General features: G+C 45.3%; 1 long non-coding RNA gene across 1 annotated transcript; it reads right to left on the minus strand.

The window, feature by feature from the left end:
• Positions 1-292: 292 nt before the first annotated feature.
• LOC147915879 (uncharacterized) lies at positions 293-25829 on the minus strand. The gene is made up of 2 exons (XR_015553752.1): positions 25587-25829; positions 293-1131 (listed from the first exon to the last, which is right to left on the minus strand). It is a non-coding gene; the product is annotated as an uncharacterized LOC147915879 (long non-coding RNA).
• Positions 25830-26383: the final 554 nt, after the last annotated feature.

The raw sequence follows: 26383 nt of genomic DNA on the forward strand, positions 1-26383 counted from the left end.
ACACAGCCCAGCCAACTCCTTGATTTTAGCCCAACAAGACCCATTTTGGACCTCTGACCTTCAGAACTACAAGAAAATAAACTTGCGTTGGTTAAGCCACCAAGTGTGTGGTAATTTGCTACAGCAATAATAGAAAACTAATGCATCTATGTATACTTGCAATTTGCTAAGAGAGTAGAACTCAAGCGTTCTCATCAAAAAAAAGAAAAGTAAATGATGAGAGGTGATGGATGTGTTAACTTGATTATGGTGATCATTTCACAATGTATACATAAGTCAAATGAGCACGCTGTACACTTTAAACATATACAATTTTATTTGTCAATAATACCTCAATAAAGCTGGGTGGGGGAGTGGAGAAAAGTAATACATCTGGTTTTCTGTTACTTGCAGCCTAATACAGTCCTAAATGGTATTTTTAAACTGAAAAATGGGTAATATTTTTGATATAGATAAATCTTATACAAGTCAATAAAAAACACTAAGTCCAATAAATTGATGGGCAAATAACACATGTAAAACAAAACCCACAGATGAGGAAGTAAAGATGCTAAGAAACAACATGGAAATAGGTTTTTCAAAAAATTGTATGAAATACTTTTAAATATCAAGAGAAAATCATTGTTATAATATTACATGAAGAAGTACGAGGCAGAATTTATATTGTATGTTTCTAACTATATTTTTAAAATAAACATTGAAAAAAGACTGAAAGGAAAGAATAATAAAAAGAGAAAAAGGAAAAAAAGAGAAAAGAATAAAAGGAAAGATTTTTAAATGGTGAGATTTGGGATGCTTTTCCCTTCTTTCTATTACTTTTTTGCATAGGTCATATCCAAATGGCTAGTTCTCTCACTTTATTCAGGTCTCTTTAATAGGAAAAAGAAAATAAACTTTGCCTTAAAAATAATTACAATACAGAATGCTTGTCACAACACAGGGAAGGAAGGGAGAGGCCAAGTACCGGCACCAGGAGGGGGTGAGGCTCAGCCTGGGAACCCTGGGAAGCCCCACAGAGGGGCGAGTCATTGAGTGGAGTCTTCTCCAGGCCCACTCCGGCCGGCCGAAGGGTGGTCCAGGTAGAGGAACGGCCGTGCACAAGCCCCAGGGCGTTGAGTCAACCGCACACGGCTGTAATGCAAATGAGAGGAGAGAGCGGTGGAAGATGAGGTACAGACAGGTGGAAGCCTGCCCGGAAAGGGTTTTCATCATAAATGTTAGAGTTTGACCTTTATTCTATGGGGAAGTAATTTTTGGCAGGAAAGAGCCATGACTGTATTTGTATTTTGCAAAGATTTTTCTGCCCCAGGGTGAGGATGGGCAGGGGACCAGAGGCAGTAGGACAAGTCAGCTCTATTGCAATTGTCCAGGCAAGAGGTCTGAACTCAGCAAGGAGATGGAGAGAAAGAAGAACTTCAACAGACACTTGAAGCGTCCGTGAGCCAGAGAATGAGGGAGAGGAAATAGTGAGGTTGACTCTAGTGTTTATGGAGCATCTTTCTATCATTTTTTCCCAGTTTTTAAAATGAGAGCTAACATGCATACGAAAGCCACACAAATAAATGCACAGCAAGTATAGCTCCATGAATTATCACCAAGGGAACACGCTCATGTAATCACCATCATGCAACCCATCACGTCTTGGACTACTGGGGCCTCAAGGGAAGTGACATCCACTTGCTCAGGCCAGAAACCTAGAAGTCATCTTTGATTCCTTTCTAGCCCTCACATCATACATCTAAGCCATCAGCAGGTCCTGCCAGCTCCACCTTCAAAATATTTCCAGAACTCAAGCCATTCTCCCCTCTCCATTGCCACTACCCTCCTCCAAGCCAACCTCACTTCCACCCTGGACTGTGGCCACAGCCTCCTGCCGGCTCTCTCAGTCCACTCTTGCCCCCCCAGCAATCTAGTCTCCATGCAGCTACTGGAGTGGTCTCTTTACCATGGGGATTCCATCACGTTACTCCTTGTGCTGGATTACTTTCATGGCCCTAGTTCTTCACCCCTCCCTGTATTGGTGGCCTTCATCAGGTAACTTTGCAGTGACCTGCCCCACCCCTTTGATTCTGGGCTCAGCTGTGTGATTTGCACAGTGGATATGATGCAAGCACAGGTTTGAACTGGGTTTTGGCATTAAGGCTTTTTCTTTGCAAAATTATGCCATACTCCATGCTTCTCCCAACTTCACTCAGGTCTGAATTCGAGTCTCACAAGAGGCGTCTGACTGGTAGACCCTAATTCACATCCAGCACTCTAGCTGTAGGGGCATCTGTGAACTTAGGCTCTGCAATTCAGGAAGGAGCACAAGAATGAAGTTACCATGAAGGGGGAATAATCCATTTCCTGGAATCACCACACCCTCCCGCTCCAATGGCCTTTCCAGACTGCCTTGCACATCTTGCCCCTGTACCTGCCATTACCCCCGGCTGCCCCACTCTACCCTCTGGCTCTCAGGGTCCTGGCCAGGATCCCACCTTCCCCCTGAGCCCTTCCCTACCCATACTGGCCCACGTTGGTCTCTGTCCACCCCGCACAGTGCCTTTTAGCAATCTCCTCCCAAACTCTGCAGCTGGCATCAGACAAAAGGGAATCTCCAGTCTCTCTCACTGTGCACCTGCCCCCTTCCTTCTCACTGCATTCTGGGCTTTATTCAGCTGCCCCTTCTATCTTCACCTTGTCCTGGAAACTCACCACTTAGCGTCATCTTTTTGGGTAACTCTGAACCCCCTAGAGCCAATAGTTCAGATCAAAACAATCTCTTCCTCTTCTGATTTCTTTCTCACTTGTCACTTATTTGGAAACAGGACCAACTTACCCATTAGGCACAAAGGCATAGTACCTCGAGGCTCACAAGAATGTCTTCATGTTAATTTCTTTTAAAATAAAAAGAAAATAATAATATGAAGATATAATAATGAAGCCTGGAGTATATTCATCTTTGTACCCCATATTAGTAGAATATATTTTTATATATCCTTTTAATAGAGGAAGGGGCCCATAAAGGCAAGCAAAAGTTATAATATGATCCTGGTTGCTTTTGAGTACACTGTTATCTTTTGTGGGTGTATGTGTGCTTCAACTTAAAGTTCTTAAAAATGAGAATGGCCTTTTTTCCATATTTGTTTTCCCTATAGAAACTATCTTCTTATTAGAAACTTGTCTTAATTGGCTGACCAAGTGCAACAGGCTCCCCACAGCAAAGAAAGGTCAGGGGTTGCATTTTCCTTTCTCTATTTTAGGGTCAAAGCCACAGATGGCAGACTGAGTGAGCCCACACAGCTGCTTAATCTAAACGAAGACCATGGAGCCCATCCACTGCTGGTGGGAAGCTCACAATCAGGCAGATTCTCCCCTGTTCTCAGAGGCAAAGGAGAGGAGGCAGTAGGTTTTGCTCACTCACTCATGGATTCATTCATACAGTGGAATCCTGGCTCCTCTCCTCTTATTAGCTACGTGGCCTAGGCAAGTCACTTAAGCTCTCTTTGTCTCAGCTTCCTGAACTAGAAAGCTGTTCTTCCTGAACTGGGGAATACGTTAGTTCTGGCTTCAGAGGGCCGTGACGAAGACTAAATGAGATCATGGTGCCTAGTGGGCCCTCTAGAAATGGTGGCTATCAGTTAATTGGACAAAAGTTTGAGTACCAACATGCTTACTGAATTGACACATGTGACTGAATGGACCAACAGTGATCCAACATCCCAAGGCCTTGTCTCCAGGCTCTGCTTCTCCTCACTCTCCTCCACTGAGCTCACTGCTGCCAGAGCTGCAGAGGAGTCTGACCCAGCAGCAGGAATGGAGCACGTTTGGGCGCCCGGCCTGTGGTGGGATGAAGGCGCTTCCACCGCATCTCACCACGCCGAGCGTCTGCTGACTAGGAGAGAGCTGGTAAGCAGCCCGTGGCTTACAAAGGAAGTGTACCCATGGCTGGGGCTGCGGCAACACCCCCACTGCTCTCCCAGCCCAGTCTCGCCTCCTCTCAGGACATCCCCACAGGGCAGCGGACAGATATTTCTGCAGGTGTGCGTCAGTTACATCTCTTCCTCGGTTATCCTTTAAAGGCTTCTCCTTGAGTTTAAAGTACAGACTCGCAACGGCTTGTGAACCTCACCTTCTTCCCCGCCTGCCTCCCCCCCTCCCCTCAACTCCACCCTCCAGACCCGACCTCAGCGTTTCAGCTCCTCCAGCGGCACATTCTCTCTCTTACAGACCTCCTGCCTGCTCCCTCGTGGAGTCCCCTTGCTGGAGCAGGTTTCTCTCCCCTCATCTGGCAGATTCCCACTCCACCCGGGAAACCGCCAGATTAGAGCCCCCGCTCTGCTTTCCTGCAGTGCCACTACCCCGCCCATCACTGTGTCTACTGTAACTACCTGTGTAACGTCTGTCTCTCCCAACAGACGGCGAGCTTCGCGGGGCCCCTGCGACACCTGTTGTGTTCACAGCTGTATCCTCAGCACCTAACGCAGTGCCGGCTCCTAGAATCTCTCAATGCGTATTTGTCGACTGAAGGAATGAATGAATAAGTTAAAGAATAAGGTCCCAAGGGGCGAAACCAAGACCAAATGTCAACGCCAAGAATCAGTGAGCATCCACTGAAACAGCGCTGGGATGGGGCCAGAGAATGATGCTCACGGGAACTACTCTGGGCCTCAGGTTCCTCGTCTGTAAATCGGGGATACTGACAAGCCTGTCTCACAGAGCTCTGGAATCACAGAGGATTAAGCGAGTTAACAGAAAGAAAGTGCTTAGAACAGGATTTGACATATGCGGGCAGCGTATATGACTATGTTTACTATCCACGGCGGGCACTGTACCTGGGTACTGTACTTCATTCCACACAGTGAACATGGGGGGCAGTTCACTGAGGCAAGTGTATGCAGGAAGGGACGTCCCTGGACAGGCCATATCCAGCGGCCCATCCTACAGGGGCATAGAGCGGGAACAGCTGAGGCCGCTGTTCCCTGAAGTGTCCCATTATCTACAGCCTACTGCGGATTAGCAAGTTCTGACCCCGCTCTGTGGAGAGGCACATAACCCCGTGCTGCCGCTTCAGCCCATCTGGAGAGCTGGGCCGGATGAGTATTCCATCTTTATCCCCCAGTCCCCAAGAACAACACACTAAAGAGCACATTTGCATCCCCACAGCAGATAACAGCGCTGCCATAAGCTTCAGGGTCCACATGTGCTACAGACAGAATGAACTAATAATTTCACATATTTATAAAAAGATAAATTAACCCAAGAAATATATAACTCTAAGTAAAATTCCTGCTTTTTAAATCTGAGCAGAGAAAGACACTTTCATAAACTAAAAGCTAGTAAATTTTCATTATATGGCTTCACCAAATTGGCATTTACCACATGGAGCAAATCTCTCCTCTCTGATACACAGATGCTGATACAATAGAAGCATCAGGCTATTTGGGAGGGGGCGTGAGGGGAGGATCCAGATAGCTGACTTTTTTAATTATATTTGATTATTTGGGCTTTTTTTAAACAATAGAAAAGCAGGTAATGTGATCACTGAGAATTCTAGAGGTGCCCGTGCATTTAAATGAGCACAGTAAATTACCTGTAAAACCATGGAGCAGTTACTTTGGTCTGTGCGTATAATACACCATGTCTGTGTGGAACCCCGTTTGCTTTGATGGTAAACAGCTATTCGCTCTGAAACCTGCCTTCTCTTGCTCTGCTCTGTGTGGAGAGGGTCCCTTAATAGCTGAGCTGGTTTTCCTGGAAGAAGAAAAAGAAAGCAGTGCAAGAAATGTATGTATTAGACTTCTTTCTTTTCTGTAATACTGTAAGGATAATGTACATTCATATTCAAAGAGGTACAGAGCCACACACCAGCTTTGCAGAGAAGTGGTAGAAATGTAAAGTAGGACCCTATATTAAACACACCACGGCAAAGAAGAAAACTGTCAGTCTATGCTACAAGGACATAGACTAAAAATCAACCTTTTCTCTTCTCGGGCCCCTAACCCTGAAAGAGAAGAGCATGTATATCTGCAAGAATGCTGTAGGAATGTGGATTATTTATTACTGAGTTTGGGGGTTATTTTGTTCCTCAATAGGCTTGAGGGAGGCCATGTATTACCTATGAGATATTTCCAAATATTATTAAGGACACATCATTAGAAAAGAGAGCAACTTTTTAACTTAAGGTTCCATTTTCCTCATAAAGAATTTTCCATTCAGAATCTGAAATAATACTACATATATATATATTTTTTGCAGGATTTTATAACCACAATAGGAAAAATGAGAATTAAAAAAGAAGAAATCATTAGCATTACCTCCAGGTAAAGAAATACGTGAGCTGAGATGGAAGGCCTTTATATGTAAAGCCAAGAATACTTATTTCCATATTGAAAATGTGTCTAGTTTTGCAGAGATAATAGCATTGACTGAACAATGTTAATTACAATAAATCTCCCAGAAACCCCTGAGCTAGTCTCTCTCTCTCTAGCTCAGGATGGTCTGGAAAGCAGATCAAGGAGCTCACCTCTGCCCTCCTCTCCTGTTTTCTGGCCTTTTCTGAGCACTCCCAGCTGAACTAGAAAATTTCCCTTTGGCAGCAGAGTCTGGAAGTGGCATCCAGAAGGACCCAAAGTTACCCTTCGCGGAAGCTCTCTAAGGGCCCCCACAGCCACAGCCAGGAACTGCCGGCCAGAGAGTCACTCGGAATCAGGCCTGCGGGCTCCACCCCATCCCCCGCCACCCTGCCTCTTGGCAATGCCCCCGCCCCGGGCAGACGCTCAAACATTGCAGCCACACATGGAGCCCCCTGAGAGAAGGGGAGAGATTCTGCCTGCTCCACTCCTCCACTCTCCATGCGTATCTGAGCCAATGCCATCCTTCCCCCCAGCACACTCGGGAAAACCACGCGGGATACAGAATAAACCAGCAATGCGTGGAAAAAGGAGAGGCTGGCATAGTGTGTGGGATCTGTACTTGACAGAACCCTTATTACTGCAGCTTCTTCCCAGACCTGTCCCTTCCCAGCATGAAAATCACGTTGCTAAATTCCAAGCTGTGGTCCTGAAGGATGTGTTGGATATAAAGCTTATTTGAGAATAGGGAGGATGGGAGATGGCCAGTATATAAAAACTACCTTTTATTCACAATGTCTCTTATACTAAGGGCTCTGCATGCTTTATCTCTGATCATCCCATTCCACAGAGGACAAAACCGAAGCTCAGAGATGTGAAGTAACTTGCCCAAGATTACAGAGCTGGTAAGCATCTGAGCTAGGTTTGAACCCAGATTTTTAAGCCCTCATGCTTTTAACCACTGAACCAAACCATACTGCTTATCTTTGTAGATTCGGCAAATGTGCACAGTATGAAAAAGAACCCATTTGTTGATTTAACAAGCAATGGTCTCATCAAAATACGTATGACAATCTTACCAAGAGCATCTGAAGGAGAAACATTACAAAGGCCTACAGAAATATTGATTTGTCTTTACGTTACACACACATGTACAGTACATTTAGGTTAAATTAATGGAACAGTGCAAATAGAAGAAGGCACATGTAGGCAGAAAGGCTGTATCATGTGATCAAATGATCTGACTCTGTGGTCATAAGGGTTTTCCTGCAGCCATATGACAAGAGCCTACATGGTTAACCCCAAAGGCTACAAAGACCAAGGCTGCTGCATCCCTCTGTGGGTTAATCAAACAGCAACACTACTAAGTGCAGTGTGGTTTCCTGATTGGATCCTGGAACAGAAAAATGACCTGAATGGAAAAACCAGTGAGCCCTGAATAAAGCCTAGAGCCTAGTTAAAAGTAACGTAGCAATGTTAATTTCTCAGTCTGGACAAATGCCCATAGTTATTTAAAATATTAACATCAGGGCAAACTGGGTGGAGGGAACACAGGAACACTGTACTAGCTTTGGAGCTTTTCTGTGACTCTAAGATTATCTCAAAATAAAAGATTTGGTTTAAAAAGTTAAGTAAAATTTACATATAAAAATAAGAGAAAGAGAGAAACAACACAACGCCAGAGGCGGGAAAACCATCTCTCTGGCCTCTTATCATATCCAGAGGGAAAAGTCATGCAGGATAATTTTGCAAATGTTTTTAATGTCACTAATATGGTCACACAGATGCAAAATCACTGACCGTGTATATTTAAATAAAGAGAAAGGTAAGTCTCAAAGATTGGAAATGTGTATCAGTTAAGCCAAAACCTTGCTTTGTCTGAAGAACTCGCTGGGGAGCCTATCCTCTTGCTAGTACTCTTCATTAGGAGGGATTTTCTTTATTGGAGGGAGTAATAAAGAATCTGCTGCTAGACACAGAAGACAACTTGAAAGAAATAGCAAAAAATACCATGTTCTTGGATAAAGACTTAACATCCTAAAATTCAATTCTCCCTGTGGCAGACTGTAAACTTAATATGTTTCCAACACAAAGGTTAACTGTTTTTTCGTATGTGTGTGAGGAAGATTAGCCTTGAGCTAACATCCGTTGTTAATCATTCTCTTTTTGCTGAGGAAGATTGGCCCTGAGCTAACATCTGTGCCCGTCTTCCTCTATTTTGTATGTGGGATGTGGCCACAGCGTGGCTTGAGCATGGTGCGTAGGTCCACGCTCGGGATCTGAAACCGCGAACCCTGGGCCGCCAAAGTGGAACGTGAGAACTTAACCTCTACACCACAAGGCCAGCCCCAGAGCTAACTATTTTTGTGGGGGAACTAAACAAGCTCCATTAGCAAGAAAGAATAGTCATGAAAATTTGGGAAAAAAGAGTAATAGGAAAGAACAAGCTGTACCAGATTTTAAAATGCATAATGAAACTACAGTTTTAAAAATAAAGTGGTACTGGTGCATGACTAGACAACTGATCAATAGAATGAAACAGAATGTCCAGAAATAGACCTAAATACATGAGGTAATTTAACATATAATAGTAATTTTTCAAAACATTAATGAAAAGATGTATTATTCAATAAAATGGTGTTGAGGCAAGCAGATGTTGATGTGGAAAACATCAGTAAGGCTGGTTTTTACCTTATACCTTCCACCAAAATAAATTCCAGGTGTTTCAAATATGAATTAATAGACAAATAGATAAAAACATGGAAGGATTTTTTAAAATAACCTATTTTGGGAAAAGTTTCTTTAAATATAAAATAAAACGTTTAAGTCATAAAAGATAAAGACCTGGATATTTCACTACTTAAAAATAAAAACTTTCTGCATGGAGGGGGGACTAAACAAAATAAAATACAAACAGCAAACTGGCAAATGTGTGATTCATATCCCAGAAAAAAAGATTAACATTATTAATGTATAAAGAGCTATAACAAATCAATAAGAAAAAGAATAACAACCCAATAGAAAAATAGGTAGAGGATCTGAACATACAGTTCACAGAACAGGAAGTATAAAGAGCTCTTTAAACTTAGGTAAAGATGTTCATCCTTACTTAGAGGTACACATTAAGCACACTGAGGCACTATTTTCCCACCTCCCAGATTGGCAAAGATCCAGAAGTTTGATGTGACTCTGGTTATCAAGGATGTGAGGGTACAGGCACTCTCATCTACGGCTGAGGGGAGCACACATTGGTATGATATAGAAAACAAGGCAATACAATCTCAATCAAAACCACCCGTGCTCATACTTTCTGACCTAGCAATTCCAATTCTAGTTATTTATCCTCCAGGCACACTCTCACAATTGCGAAATCCCACAGCTACAAGAATATTAATTGCCACATTGTTGGTGATAGCAAAAGATTAGAAACTTCCTAAATATCCATCAATAGAGGATAGATTAAATAAACTAGGGAACATCCATTTAATGGAATACGATGCTCCAGGTAGAAAGAATGAAGCATTCTATAGGGACCGAGAGTGGAAGCCCTCCAGAATATATTAAGTAAAAAAAGCAAACAATGAAACAATGAATGACATGTTATTGTCATGGGAGGGGGTTGGGTACAGTCACTCGCTGCATAACGACGTTTCCGTCAACGACGGACCACGTGGACAACGGTGGTCCCATAAGATTAGTACCATATGGCCTAGGTGTGCAGTAGGCTCTACCACCTAGGTTTGTGTAGGTACACTCTATGATGTTCGCACAACGATGAACTCGCTTAATGACGCATTTCTCAGAATGTGTCCCCGTCGCTAAGTGGCGCGCGACTGTATTTATAAATGGATATAAGATCTGTGTAGGGGAATAGTTGGCTGGGGGAACAAATGTCAAAAGAGATTTGGTGACAGAACTTTGCAGGTCTTCTCTTTTGGCCTCTCTATTTTATAACGAACATTAATTCCATTTTAAATAAGGAAAATAAACAAAGTTAATTTTATAAGAAACTCAGTCAAATGCCCTGTAACTACTCAGATGCATTTCTGAGAAGAAAGTGAAAACAAATCAAAGCACCTGGTTCTTCAGGCCCCGGCTCTGATCCTCGGGGGCCCTACCCCCTCCCTAGGAAAACAATGTCCTGTTAAACCCTCAAAGCCTCCCAGCTCTGTTGTTAAGGTAATTGTGTTTACTCTACTCCAAACAGAGTAATTTGAATCAGAAAAGTAAATGTGCTCAGTCTTCAGGTTCTTTGATGTCGTCTTCCTCCTTGCTCCCGAGTGTGCTGCCGCCCCCAGCCCTGCTGCCCAGGGTGTGACACACACATTCTACCAGCATTGCCATAGCTACTCCATTCTCTTGTGATAACGACAAAAAACAAAACATGAAGACAATCAAATTTGAAATAAAACAATAGGCCCTGAAAAACACAAGCTGTGGGGTTTTTTTTTCTGCCCATTGAACACTTGTGGAAATTATGAAACATTAGGGTATTTTAAAATTTCAGAACAATTTTTAGTGTGGCAGAGTCCCAGAGACAAGACTATTTTCTTTCCTGAAAATAACATCTGATCAAGGCAAATAGTATGTTTGAGACATGAAGAGCCAGCGTCTGTCCCTCCCGAGCCTATCAGATGCTTTCCCTCTAGATGACCCTCGTTAAACATCACATCAGCTCTAAATGTGATTTTAGGATTTCAGGTTCCTAAGACTCCAGAGCTGTGGCTGTTGGGTCATGCAGGCTGGATCTGCGAAGGCCAAGGACAGAGCAGGCCATGCCGCATTAGATGGACCATCCAGTCATCCAGATAAAGCCCTCTGGTCTAGAGACACCTACTGTCCCCTCCGCCCCAAACCTCCCGGCCGTCAGCCCGTCTCCTCATCTGTGCGGTCCTGGGTCCACTCCCTGTGCCTCCAGGTCCTTTTTACCATTTCCCCCCCTTTTAACACTCCTTTCCTCCCTTTTCTTTGTAACAACAAATTTGAAGTTGGAAGGTATTTAAGATGAAAAAAATAGAAAAAGATTCAAAAGAAAACTGCTGGAATATCCTTTGCTCATTAACACCCTGAGGTTAAGCATCTCTAATGGCATTTAAATCCTTGGGGTTTGTTTTTTTTTTTTTTTTTCATTACTTTATGTACTAGCAATAAAAACATTCCTTTAGACCTTTAGAAATTCTAAATAAAACAAGAACAAAAGAGTGTTCTTTTTTTTCAGCTATCCACCCAAATGTTACCGTTGTAAATCAAGGTAAGAAAGTAAATTAACTACTGGCATTTAAATGTTTGCTGTCCCAAATATTTATTCCTTCCCACTCCCCCAAATTTGTTTTATAGAAAACAATGCTCATAAAAACAATAAATATTCATTCTTTATCTACTAAAATTCTTAGATCAAAGTGCTGTGTGGCCCAAATCCTGAAGAGCAAAAAGTAACCCTATTTGTTCAGCAGGAAGCCTCCAGCCTTCAAACTCCAAGAGCTGCCCAACCAAGTGGGGTTTCCACTTCTCTCTGAGCGCTGGCCGTGCTGGGTGCAGACACCGTAATATGACGATCACTCCACATGCGCACAATACACTTTGCAGATAAGAGTTCCACTGACCCCTGAAATGCATGCTGGGCTAGAACGGAACACATTTTGGCCTCAGACCTGGATCTGAAACCAGGCGCTGTCACTTAACTGGCAACACACTCCCACAGCTGGGCTCCGTTTTGTCATGGCTAAGACCAGTGGATGTGCCACCTTCACTGGGATGTTGCGACGACCGAATGGATAACGGATCCACGGTTGCCGCCCATTTGCAGACCTGCCGTTGTTGCACACACCTCGCCGTGTTGTCTTCCTCTGTTTCCATACTGGCCTCCACTACTGGAAAGTCAACTCCAGGGATCATCTCCACCTCTGTGGCCTCAGAGCAGGTTCCATGTACATTTTTTTTTTCTTTTTTTGAGGAAGATTGGCCCTGAGCTAACATCTGTTGCCAATCTTCCTCCTTTTTTTCCCCAAAGCCCCAGCAGAAAGTTGTATGTCATAGTTGCACATCCTTCTAGTTGCTCTATGTGGGACGCCGCCTCAGCATGGTTTGATGAGTGGTGAGTAGGTCCGCTCCCAGGATCTGAACTGGCGAATCCGGGGCCGCCTAAGCAGAGCTGGCGAACCTAACTGCTGTGCCACGAGGCTGGCCCCTTTGTACATTTTTAAAACTGGCTTAAGCATACTGATTTTTATTCTTTCCTTGGGCTCAAAAAACTGCTACTGTGCCCCCCACCCATGTCCCCCAGCAAGAGGGAACTAGAGCCTCCATTTTCCCTGCCACATTCCCACTACTCCTCCAACCCCATTGAGGCTGAACATTTACGGGAGCTGAGAGAAGCACCGAGAAGAGGTTCCCCCACCCCCAGCCGTGAACCAGGCTGGGCTGGCACAAACCATCCCCACCACTGCCAGCCCCGACTTGCCCAGAGCCTCACCGTCCTCCCTCAGCAGGGCTTCGCCGCAAGACTCCCTGTCCCACCCCCCCACACACAGGCACACGCGTGCACACGCACACGACTCCCAGGCTCAGAGCGCCGGGAGCCCGTGGCTTTCCCTCCAGACTGCAGGATTCCCACGGCATTCACACGTTTCTGCCGATCCCCTTCCCTCTGCCCAGACGGATGTTTCCCTGAGGTGGAGTCCCCACCCCAGAGCCTTTGTCTTGTTGTTGACAAAGTTGTTCAGTGACAGAGTTGTTGTCCCTGGGGACATGCTCTTGAGTAATGAACCTGGCAAACAACTTTAAAATGACTACCAACACCCAGCCCAGGGCAGATACACACTGCCCAGCCCTGCAAACTGCCCTGTGGTCCTCAAAGTGCCCTTGGGCATCCCTCGAGGAGAGTACATCGAGGTAGGACGGGGCTTCACTCAGAGACCTGGTGATGGCCTACTGTCCTACTAAATTATTCAGTGACACGTGTTTACTAATGGACCATTGGGCCATCACTGTGCTAGTTGCTAAGAGTGAGACAACTATGCCTCCCTCCATCAGAGGTGGCATAGGGCACAGGTTCCAGACCCCAGCTCTGCCACAAACCAGCTGGGTGGCTGTGAGCCTGGCTCTGGGCCTCAGTTTTCATTCTGTGAGATGGAGATACTCTGCTTTACAGATTGTTTCCCGGATTAGAAGTGACACAGGGCATACGGCAGTGGGGAGTTCAGTAAATGGCTGGCTTCGTCTAGTTGTGTTTCGAATGCTTGTGAGAGGCACAGTCTACCCTCAAGAAGCCTATGGACACAGGAGGAGGGGCAAACGTGTAAACACATCACGTGGGCACCAGTGGAGACTTGTCCGTGGGGTAAACTTGCAGGGGGCTGAAAAAAGGGATTGCAGTCATGTGGGGAGTCCTTTACAGAAGAGGGGACACAACCCGACCGGTGAAGGATGTTTACGTGCAGGACGAGTGGTGAAGACTGGAGTGGCACTGCACTGAACGGCGTGAGTTCAGAATCCCTGGAGCCCACAAGAGAAGCCTGGGCCGCACCCTCAGACTGCGGTGTGGGACAAACGCGGCCGGGGGGAGGAGCAGCCACAGAGCATGGGGAGTTTTTAGTCCCCTGCTTGTAAGCAACAGCGGCCGTTCATTGAACGTGTTTTCCTCTTGAAAATCTTTATCTCTATTCATTTTCATGGGAAAAATAACATATGCTCATTGTTAAAGAAAAATCAAGCAGTACAAAAGTGCATAGAATAAAAACCGAACGATCCTGCCCCATTCCCTAGCGGTAACAGTTTAGAGTTTATCCTTCTGGACTTTTCTTTGAAGAGTGTTTTAAGCAAGAAAATGTCATGATCAGGTTTCCTATAAAAAAGTCACTTCGGGTATGAGGTGGTGTGGGGTGACTGATGTGGGAGATGCCCCAAGTGGCTACGACAGTTCTTTCAGAGGCAACGAGAGCCTGCACGGGGCAGGGCCAGGGGTGGGAAGGGGCACTTGGGTCCTCATCAGGGGCAGGGTGACAGACAGGGAGGACTCAAGGATGACACTTTTATTTTAGCTTAAATTAATGATATTGGAAATACAAAAGAAGCACAGGTTTGGGTGGGAAATTAGGAGTACAATTTTGGACATGGTGAGTCTGATGTGGCTGTGGGAAGCCAGGAAAGGGGGTCCTAGGTCTGGGGCTGAGGAGAGAAATCTGGCTTAAAGGAGCAGACATGGAACAGACATCATGTGATGGTGAGATCACTCAGAGGGAACCACAGGGAGGCCTACGTTTAAGAAATGAGCAGAGAAAGGAGATGTTTACAAGAAGATGGAGAAGGAGCAGACCTAGGAGGGGAGAGAGAAGAGCAGTGTCACCGTCAGCTCAGCAGGACAGAACTGCAGGAAGGATCAGCCGCGTCAAACGCTGGGGAGGGAACAAGTGATTTGACTCGGGAAAAGCAGCTTTGCCCTTCGTGGTCATCAGGGAGCTTTACCAGAATGGGTTCAGCACATCATTTATATACATAATTACAAAAGAACATGAAGGAAATATAACACAATGTCAAGAGTAATTATTTCTAGGCATTGAGATTATGGGTGATTGCTTCTGTTCCTGGAAAATAGGTGAGGGGTAAGAGAGGAAGAAGAAGGTACAATATTCCAAAAGGGAACATTTAAAAATTATACTGATGAAGCAAATTTATTCAACATGTTCAAGCATTTAGTCATAAGGGAAGATACCAATTTTATGGAGGATATGGCATAGAATAATATTGTACTACATATTACTGCTTGCTGTTTGGTAAAGGTGCCACATGGAATATGGTGGGAAACTCTCTGGCTCCCCCAAAGACCTCACAAAGACAGCTCAGGAACTAATAGCAGGGTGTTCCCCAAACTTTAGCCATGATTTTCATTAAATCCCTTCACCGCCAGTCCTGTTATTTAATAAACACTGTATTTAAACCAACTCAGTGTTTAAACTTAAATGGATCCATTTATATCATAATAGTAAATACATTATTACAACAATAATGAGAAATAAGTATAATGACACAAAACAACTGTTAGCCATTCTAGCAAGATGCTCTCAACAACCCAAGGTTTCCAGCCTGAGGCTGGGCTAGCTCTCTGGTAGAAAGAAGATCTACAAGCACTAGAGGTGGTTAAAGCCTTACTGGTATTTAGTCTTAGTTTGGATTTCTCCAGAAGCAAACCCCGTGACAAGAATTCAGTTCAAGTGGTTTACTTCAAAAGGTAAAGGAAACATGGGAACACAAATAAGAGAGCCGGGAAGTGAGGTAGAAAAAGGGAAGGAAGCCAATAAATGATGTGTCATCAAGCCAGCATCACTCTGGGCAAATGGAGCTGAATGCCCCTGGGAAGCCCTGGGAGACGGCGCAGGACACACCTCAGAAGCGGCCCACAGACAGCGAGGGAGCTGGGGCATTTATACGCCAACCACCACTGGAGGCTGATTCTGGGGACATTAATTCCCCAGCAATGCTGGCTGCCCTGTGCACAGCAGAGCAGGCCCCGGAGGCAAGAGAGGACCCGCGGTAGAGAAGGGAGGTGCTGCCCGGAAGTCTGGCAGGAGTGCAGGGCCTCGATAAAGTGAAGAGATAAAGACAGGGCCCAACAGAGGCTGCTAGATACTGAACTGAGATTGAAAGAGAAGAGAAAAGGAACTCGCTTTCTCATTATCTGAGTCAAAGGAATTTACGCTGTGCCTGTTAGCTGTGCCTGTTAATCACTTGAAATCATCTCCCATATGACCCCACTAAGGCTCCCCAACCCCGGGAACCCTTCAGATACCCCAGAAGGCCTGAAGCAGCTCAGGAGGGAGAGCCTAACTCAACAACCGTCCTGAGGGGCCTGGCCGAATCTCATCCACACCAGGCCAATGAAAAACAGACCTTTTAAAATATTTTTAAATTTAAATTTACTTTTCTCCCTATCAGTTAGAAATAGCCTCATCATATCTGCCTACCCAACAGAGTCGTAAAAAGGATTCTTCTCCATGGAAGCAAGCCATTAGGATGAAAATCTATATTGAGGGCACAGACAAATGAGAGTATGACTGGTCATTTTAAAAAGGAATCTTTACCCTTATAAAAGGACCATCAAATTCCTTCAAGTAATAGCTTCCCTGATTCATTTAAAATATGGTTTATTTTACAACTATCAAACTACACTCACCTATAGCTCACAACTATAACAAGGAAGGAAGTATATAGGTCCCATGTGCTACCAGACTGTGTGTGTGTATTTTTGTAGATATTCTTTCATTCAACAAACATTTATCGGACTCTTTCCATATACTAGGAGCTGTTCTAGGCACCTGGAGAGATAGCAATGAAGGAAACACAAAAATCCCTTCCCTCCAGGGCACCACATTCCAGTGGGGCAGACAGTCAGCAGATAAATGAATAACACACACAGAGGTCAGCTGGCAGTAAGTGCTACAGAAAAGCAGGAAAAGAGGCGAGGGAGTACAGTGGCTGGGAGAGGTTAGAGTTTTACATAGGGTGATCAGAGAGGACCTTATGACAGGCACATTTGGAAAGACTCAAAGGAGGTGAGGGAGGAAACCATGTGAACACCTGGAGAAAGATTACGAGAGAGAGAGGAATAGCCTGTGCCAAGGTCCCAGGGCAAGAACACGCCTGAGATTCGAGAAACAGGAAGGACACTGGTGCGGCTGGTACAGAGTAAGCAGGGGAGGGCAGGAGGTGAGGCCAGAAAAGTCAGGGCAAGCAGAGGTCACATAGGGTCTTGCAGACCACCGTGAAACGGTAACTCCTGGAGAGCTCTGAGAAGAGGAAAGACCTGAACGACTTTGGCTTAAGAGGCCAAAACCCAGAGGAAAGACGATGGCAGTTTGAACCAGGCTGTGAGTGGTTGGTTCTGGTTATGTTTTGCAGGTGAAGGATTTGTAGATAGATTAGATGTGGGGAGTAAGAGAAAGAGAACAGTAAAGGATGGCTCTAAGGCAGAAGAACAGACCTGTCATTTCCTGAGACAGAGAAGACTACGGAGGAACAGATTTAGGGGAAGATCAGAAGCTGGGTTTTGAGCATGCTAAGTTTCAGATACCTATTAGACATCAAATGGAGAGGTCTGTAGGCAGCTGGATATGCAAGTCTGTAAGTCAGGGTCTAGGTCTAGCCAAAGATACAACTCGGGATTTGTCAGCATCTACGATGTATTTAAAGGCCTGAGAATGGATGAGGCCATCAAGGGAATGAAAAGACAGAAGAGAAGGGGCTGGGAGGCTGAGCCATAGGGCTGCTCCACCAACCATAGGTCAGGAAAGATGGGGAACAAGCAAAGAGGACCAAGGGGTGGCCCAGGAGGCTAGGAAAGAACGAGGAGCTGATGGCATCCTGGAAGCAAGTGAAGAAAGTGTCTGAAGGAAAAGAAATCAACTGTGTCAAATGCTGATGATGGTCAAATAAGGGGTGTGAGAATTGACCACCTGATGTAGCAGTTTTGGTGGAGAGCTGGGGCCAAAAGCATGTTGGCAGCGCGTTCAAGAGACAACGGCTGAAGAGGAGTTTGCTACCCGCTTTGTGCCAGTAATTTTAGCACTGTTTGGAAGCTAAAGAAATGTCTGATTTTTTCCCTTACAAAACAAAGTATAATCGAATATTAGCTCTGCTCAATTTAATTGATTAACTGATTAATTCGAGTTAAAAACACAGCTCTTTCTTCAACGGTAGGGTGTTTTGCCTAAGATATTTAACGACTGGTTTAATCTTCTGCTTTACTTTTTACAAGAACAAAATATTGGCCACATACTATAATACTTGCAGTACGTGTGACGAACGTGCTGCATACGTGTCTCTGCAGCAAGTGACTTGTAGGACCTCAGTCAGTTTCTCTTTCTCTCTGTTCCCCTGGTAAGGCACCAGGATCTGGAAGACAGGAAAAAGGAGACAGTAGGAAGAAACAGAGGAGCAAGCAATACTTCTGAGTTATCTCCAACCTGATGATGGAGTTAGTCCCATTTAAATTCAGTATCGACCTAACGATGAACACAAAGTGACGTCCATCAGTGTTCTCAGTGAGGCCGTCCGCATGATTACTGACTCATGCACAATGTAAATTGAGTTAGCAAAATAAAAAGAGAAATTGGCCTCCTCTTTCCTTTTAAATTAAATCTTGTGTCATGTTGATCTGCATACAATCCTGAGTTTTTTGCTATATAAATTAGTTGTAACGTCCACAGTATCATTTTTATTTGACTGTAAATTCCTCTTTCATCTCACTAAGACTAGAAGAAACTATGAGGAAATGGGATATCATATCCTCTGAGTAAGTAGAAGTGAGGGCAGGTTTATTCAAAGGATCACAGTCCTAGGCTAGAAATACAATTATTGTTGGTTTTTTAAATTTCTTTTCTTTCTTTTTCTTCACCTTTTCCCCCCCTTCAATAAAGAGACAGTACAGCTGAAATAGGGTTACTTCCATGAAATGTTTCTTCCCCGGTGCTGGGAACCCTAAGACAACATCCTGTACTCAAATGTGAGAGGCAGAAAATGTCATTCACTTGAAGCATTACATGAAACGGAATAGGTTGATTTTTTTTAAATCAACCATAGTAAGTAAAATACTCACAGTAACTAATGTACAATGTCCACTTGATTTTCAATCTTTTTTCACTTTTGGTAATCAAAAAATAAATAGATATAATGACAATGATTTTCATTTAAAGATCATTTTTGCTGTTGCTATTGCTAGAATAATGAATATAATTAATTATAGAGCATTAACTCTTGCATAGAAAACAAGCAGACAAACACATACTCATCCTGATTTACAAGCGAAGAGGAGAGATGAAAGAAAATACTTAGTTATTAAGTAAACTTGCTTCTTTTTCTCAGACTGTAACTTAATTTTTATTATAGCTCTCTGTCCAACTAGCCTTCTCATAGAAATGAATCTTTTTTATTATCTTAATTTTCAGCTCACTTATTCTTTCTTACCTACATAGCCACTATGCAAAGGTGTTTCTTACCTAGGTGACTCTTCCTGGCAACCAAATCAGCACTTTCAGCACCATATCCTCCTTCCTATAAGTTCTTATTTCCCTTCATTTCCAGGGGTCAAACTACGAAATCCTCATAGCTCACCAGTGGAAACAGTTTATCAAGAGATTTCACACCCCACATGCTGCAGGGCCCATGAAGAAAGGGGTGGATGAAAGGCATTGAGGAGCAAGATAGCAGCTCGGGAGCGTTCTGCAATTGGAGTCAATCCTGAATGCTGTTTGTACATTACTGTCTTATTTCCCTCACAGCATGCCATGCCTTTTTAGACTATCAGGGTCATAATCCAAGAAGTCCTGACACTTAGCTAGAAAGCATCTGACCTGACCCAGACTGCACTCCATTCCATGGTCCTCTTTTGCACAATTCTGACCTGTTTACTGACCAGATGGTTCTGGTCTGGGCCTTTGAACCCATATTTAAGTTGATTAAACTTTCCCCTTCCTGGAAGTCCAGGTTTATCTTCATGTTAGAGAAAGAGAGAGAGAGAGAAAAGACGAGAATGTCAGCTATTTCACAATAAGGGGAAAAAACATCAGACTACACCCTGTCTGTATTTTTTAACACTTCCCATAAGAAAAATCCAGGAAATGCTCTTTTTTTCTTTTTTTTTCCATAAGGAGTACAATTTTGTGCCACAGCCCAAAGACCCTCCTGTTTGCACTGCTCAGCTGCATGAATGTAGTGGACTGGGGCAGACAGCGGCCGGGGGAGGCCAAGCTCAGGAGGCATGCCCTGGAGGCACGCACGAATCCACGGTATTGTGCGCCTGTGTTCCTACACCCACCAAAGATCCTCACATTCCCCAGTCTCTGGGATGCAGCTGCCTCTGGAAATCACCCCATCACTTCCTTCCCAACTCACCCCCACCCCTGTCTCCTTCCCCAAACACCCATGTCTGGAGCAACAAGACCTCTTCTTTGCGCCTGTTGGGAGCACAGATATCATTTCACCTATTACACTAAAAAGCACTTTGCCATACAAATATTTCACCAAATTTACTTGAGCAGTGTTTTAATTCAGCATTTCAATAGTCAACCCAATACCGTGAGTTCCATTTCTGCTCTTCCTATAAAGTACACTATTAGCACATTTTCTGGGAAGGCATATTTTAATCTGACAAGTTTTTCAGATGGAGAAGTCAAATCACATTGAGTTTAAGGGATACGTCCAAAGCAGTCAGTGAGAAAAGGACAATCTAACAACACATGACATTTCACCAAAAATGTAGCTTAAAAAGTTGCTTCAATGTAAGTTCATCCCATAGGGGAATTTCTGGGGTGATTGAAATGTTCTGTATCTTGATCAGAGTGATATTTATCAAAACTCACTGAATTGAACACTTAAGACCTGTGCATTTCACTATGTTTAAATTTTACCTTAAAAATAAAAAAACGCATCTTTCTGATGGCTGTAAGCGGTCAGAGCCCCTTTGCATTAAACTCTGCACGCCCACCAGCTGGCCTGGAAACTGCTCTGATGCTGTGGCTCCAGCTCTGCCCTGCGCCTCACCTTTTTCCTTGGCGATTTATTGATTTCTTTCTTTTTTTGTTATTATTGTCAAAATTCCCTAGGATCAGCTTTTTTTAATCTTTCTTATTTTATTACATTTTAACATTTTCTATCTACTTCCTTTAATGATGTTGATTCGTTGCATATAAATGTTTTTAAAAGCACAAAAAAGAAAATAAAAACCAGTGTGCTGCTGAACCCTCAGAAGGTGGCCAGTTGGAACTGAGGGCTGTAAGTGAGCAAGACAGCAATTTCAAAAACTTAATATGAAAAAAATGATGTAAAATCTTTCATTTATAAGCTTTTATAATGATTATATGTTGAAATGGTAATATTTTGCGTATTTGGGTTAAATAAAATATATTATTAAAATTAATATAACTGTTTCTAGCTTCTTAACTTAAAATCACCTATGTGACTTGCATTATATTACTATTGGCAGTGCTGGCCTACACAGTTATGGTTACTACCTACTCAGTGTTTATGCTAGATAATTTTATATCAATTATATGTAATCTCCCATAAGGAATTTCATCGTAGATCATTCCAGATGAGGAAACTGAGGGTTCAAAGGTTATATTAATTCACTCTTCAACACACATCGAGTAGAGTATATTTTTTGTGCACCTAGGGCTGTTGTAGGCGTGGGTGGTGGGGCTATGACAAAGCCCTTGCTCCCATGAAACTCAGGTTCTAGTGGGAGAGAAAGGCGACGAACAAGTAGGTATTAAAGAGATGTCAGGTGGTGACAGCGAGGAAAGATGAAGCCTGTAAAAAATGGGGAGTGCCCAGAATCGGGGTGAGGTGGGGGGGCTACTTTTTAGATAACAAGGTCTGAGAAGGAGTTGTGAGGAAGGATGGTGGTGGTGGTGTGTGTGCGTGCTTTACACGGGGGAGAAACAGCAGGAGAGCCGGTGGTGCTGGGGAGCAGTGAACAGGAGCAGAAGGAGAGCAAGCCAGGAGCCAGTTCACGCAGCGACTTGCAAGCCCCCACGACCAGGAAATGCTCAAGGATGACTCTGCAGCTCTGTGACGCCTGGATGTGGTGGCGCACGCATGGATCCAGCCAGAGTGGAGGCCAGAGACCGGTTAGGAGGCTACCGCGTAGTGCAAGAGGGCTCCTACGAGATCTGTCTGACTCAGCCCCTGGAGATTTGCTGTTCCGGCAATACAAAGTAAAATAATCTAAAAATTATCCAGAGAATTTGAACAGCAAAGGTCAAATATCTGGATAACTCAAGTTTCAAAATATATTTGGGAGTCTGTAGAGTTACCTGCACTGGCAGTCAAAAATCACCGTCTGGGGCCGACCCGTGGCTTAGGGGTTAAGTGCGCGTGCTCGGCTACTGGTGGCCCGGGTTCAGGATCCCAGGTGCGCACCAATACACTGCTTCTCAGGCCATGCTGAGGACGCGTCCCACATGCAGCAACTAGAAGGATGTGCAGCTATGACATACAGCTATCTACTGGGGCTTTGGGGGAAAAATAAATAAATAAAAATTTAAAATTAAAAAAAAAAGATGAAGGAATACCCTTTCAGATAAAAATAAAAATTAAAAAAAAAATCACCGTCTAACTTCATAGGATAGTAATTGATCTCCGTCCCTTGCTTTCTGCCAATTAACCAAAGTGGACTTGAGATCCATAATGGACAGAGTGGGATTGCAGGACCTTTACATCAAATTCAGATCAGGCAAATTAGCTTATAGCCAAAGAAAAGTGTTTGGTTGAGCCAGCAGACAATTTTGTAGCCTACACTATTTGCATTGGCTCTGTCTACCTTCTGAATTACTTCCATAATTGCAAATTCCGAGTTAAGTTTAAGCAAAGCTGCACATGCAAGACAGAGTGAAGGAAAGAACTAGAAGCTGTGTCTTGGATAAATGTATATACGTCTGGATAACTTCACTCAATGAGTCTGTTTTTAAGGACAGAAGTACTTTAAAAAAGAAAGCACCCTCCAGGTCAAATGTCCTGTAGGCCAAGGCCCTCCTCCTCTGAGAGGTAAATGAAGGTCTAAAGCAGCCGCCGGGCTCCAGATGAAAACAAACACAAACCAATCACAAGAACCCCCAAAAGTCACGTCACGATGAGGAGGCTGGCTCCTGACCCCCCAGGTTGGTTTATTCACTTGGATGGAACTGCTCCATGCTGCGCTGTGCCTGTGTGGATGGGTTTTCTGGGCACTGGAGGCAGTTGCTGTCAGTCAGGCACTTTCCTGGAGCACCAAAATGTACCGATTACACACATCAAAGGCAGGCTGCAACCACTGTAGCAGAATTTACACAAATCTGTGCTGCAAGTAACTGGATAAACAATGAGACTAATGACCTTGTTCTGCATTAATCTCCATATGGCACTGTTGGTACTGCTCTTGCCTTCAGGCAAGAAGGTTGTGGCTTTGGCTTCTAGCCTCAAACCAGGGATTAGGCGCTGGCCCAAAGCTGACAGAGCCCAGGGCCCTGCTCCTACGGCCCAGGAAGCCTGAGAACGCTACAGAGGCCTCCATCTCAAGAGGTGTGTTTACCACGATTCAAGAAACACCTCCATTACCATATCCACTGAGGAAACAGAGTTATGAAAATAAGAAAATCTTTTAGCCATACCTCCTGCTTCAGAGAGCTTATTTTGTTCGACAGAGGGCCCAGGTTTTCCTTTAGTATTTTCAGGGCCTCCTCACTGCCCCCCAAAACAAGACAGAACCCTCAGTGCCTTGGTCCATGATCCTCTTTCGGCCACAAATAAATTTCAAAATGACTGCAACTGTAAGGAAGAGTGACAGGGAGGACTGTCGTGGACAGTGAACTTGATCAGCATTCTCGTCTCATCTGGGTTACTTGGAGAAAGATGTGTTACAAATAGGAGGTGCCTCCTACGTGACCCCCCTCCATTGCTCTAGAGTCCCTTCAGCACCATCTGCAAAGCCTGAGCCGTGCTGCCAGCAGCAGGCAGCCAGAGGCACGGAGCCTCTCAGGAGGATTCCCACCTGGGCAGCCTCGGCCACGGTCAAAGGAGGCCGGAAGACTGGACACCACCCCTGCCTCTGCTGTCATCCCCCTGTACACAGGGCACACTGGACAGTTTATCCCGGGAGGTGGAGCCCAGGAAGTGACTCCACAGATGGGGTCACCTCAGGTGAGAAGGGATCATGCAGGAAGCACACTCAGCTGAAAGCCCTGAGTGCCACACATGTGGTCACTTCACACCCAGCCCCAGCCAGCATCTGCACTGCCGTGTAGACCCGAGACACCTCAGTCTGAGGTTTGTCATCGCGTTCCATCCCAAAAAACGAATTCTGGTGGGATCGACACAGTCCCAAGAAACACCTCTCGTACCCCTTTCTAGTCACTCCCCGTGTTCTTACTGCTCTTGTTGGGAGTATTTAATCCATATACCCATTACCCCTTTCGTAGGCCATCACACTGTGAAGGCTGTCCTCAGAGTTACTGCGACTGTGTCAAATGTCTCACACAAAAAAATCCTATTTTCAGTGTCATTTTTCCTCATCCATTTATCAACTCATTAAGAGCCCACCATTAGCATGAGGCAGAGTTAAGGCACATTCCCTCTCTCCCTGGAATGTTCTTTCTCTCATCACATTCACTCCCGGGGTCACAAACCGAGGGTGATTCTGGCTCTTTGTAACACAACTGTTGCAGATGTGAAGATGGTCCCCTGGGGGACATCTGAGTGTGAAACCATTCCCATTTGTTCCCGAGGCTAAAGTTCTGCGCCATAAGAAGTTTTTTGTTTTGCAACTTACAGGTCTCCTTAAGACTCATCCTTGCCTCATGGACTAACTCCTTACATTTGTACATACTTTCACAAGCGTTATCTCAATGAATTCTCACAACAATCTTGTCAAGTAGGCTATCATTACACCTGTTTTGCAGAAAGGAAACTGAGTCTGGGAGAGGTTAATGGCTTGCCTGAGGTCACCACAACATAAGAAGGAGCGGCAGAGCCCACCTCAACCCACGATTTCTGACTCTGCACTATGCTATCTCAAAGCTGCCTCTTTTTACTGGTTACTTCTGAAACAACATAAGATTGCTCAAGACGTGCATTCAAGAATGGGCTTAATGGGTTTTTAACCACAAAAACAGAAATTTTCTGGCTAGTCGCCTGTAGAAAAAGATTTCCAAAGTTTATCAATAAGAGGAATTCAAATGATTCACTAGTTGTGACAGTGAGTGCTTTGATAAAAATAATATTAACACTGGTCTTTCAGAATCTAACTTCTGTGGAAGAAAACTGTGTGGTGCCCGGTATGGAGTGTTGAAAAAGAAGCACTATGCACAACGAACACGTGTACATGTGTCCTGTCAACGTCCTCTCAAACGCGGTCGCAGAAGAAAGTGTGAAGCGTTCCGAAATAAGACAATATTTATGGCTGAAGAAATTCAGCTTCACATAACGGTAATTATGAACAAGATATTTTCCCTAATAAAATGACTGCAAAACAAAATCTGGAGAAACTAAGTGTTTCCCTATGTCCTCTTTATTTTATTCCACGTGATCGAGAACGGTTGCGAGAAAGAAAGGGAGGGAGAGAGTGAAAGGGAGCAGAGGGGGAGAGAGAGAGAGTCAGAGCTGGACGGCCTCTGCTGAGGGTTGGTTTTGCTTTAGAAACTGGAATGTGTCCAGGCTTGATTTTTATTTTCAATTCACATTTCAGATCCAGCTCCCCAAACTCTTTGATCTTTCTCCCTGTCTCCTTACCCGGAAGAGAACCCTTGGCCTTCTCAGCTGGGAGCTGGGAGCACACGTGGAAAGACTGGCGAGGATCCATATTCTTGCCAAATTTAGTCACACAAAGGGGCCTGCAAGGGAAAAGAGAAACGATGAAAGCGGCAGCCGCCGGGACTTCAAAGGCCGCGCCGCCGCGCCGGGCCCTGCGCAGGCGCCGCCCTCGGCGGACTCCGGCGCGGCGCGCGGGCGGCCTCTGCGCGTCCTCCCTCGGCCGGGGCGGCCGGCCCCGGGGCGCGCGGAGGGACCGCGCCGAGGGAGGGCCGGTCCCCGCTCCAGGTTCGGGCGCCTGAGAAAAGTTTTCAGAAAGCAGGGAAAAGAATTTCGAGTGCAGCCCACTAGGCGAGCCGTCGTGCGGGCCGCCAAGGGGTCCCAGCCCGCACGTCCATCCACCCCTTTCTGGGCGCCCCCCTTCCGGCCGCACCGCCGGCTCCTGGCGGGAAGCCGGATGCCCGCCGCCGAGCCCTGCCGCGAGCGTGCGTGGCGGGGCCCTGGCTGGCACATCCCGCGCCCTGAGCCCGCCCGCGATCCGCCTTCCTGTCGCGATCACCCCCGCGCTCTCCTGTCCCTCTGGGCGACTCCCGCGGAGCCCGCGCTTCCGGGGGGCGGGGGGCTGGCCGAGCCCGCAGACGGCGGGGCGCACGTGGCCCTCCCTCGCGCCCCGGGCGCACCAGCGGGACGCGGACCCGGACTCGGCCCGCAGCGTCCGGGGCGCGAGGGCAGCCGGCGGCGCTCGGGGGGCGGGCGGGCGCGGAGGGCGGGCCCGCGGA

This window comes from Ceratotherium simum, chromosome 12 (genome assembly GCF_057802395.1).
Source record: "Ceratotherium simum simum isolate JZ-2026a chromosome 12, ASM5780239v1, whole genome shotgun sequence".
NCBI lineage: Eukaryota > Metazoa > Chordata > Mammalia > Perissodactyla > Rhinocerotidae > Ceratotherium > Ceratotherium simum.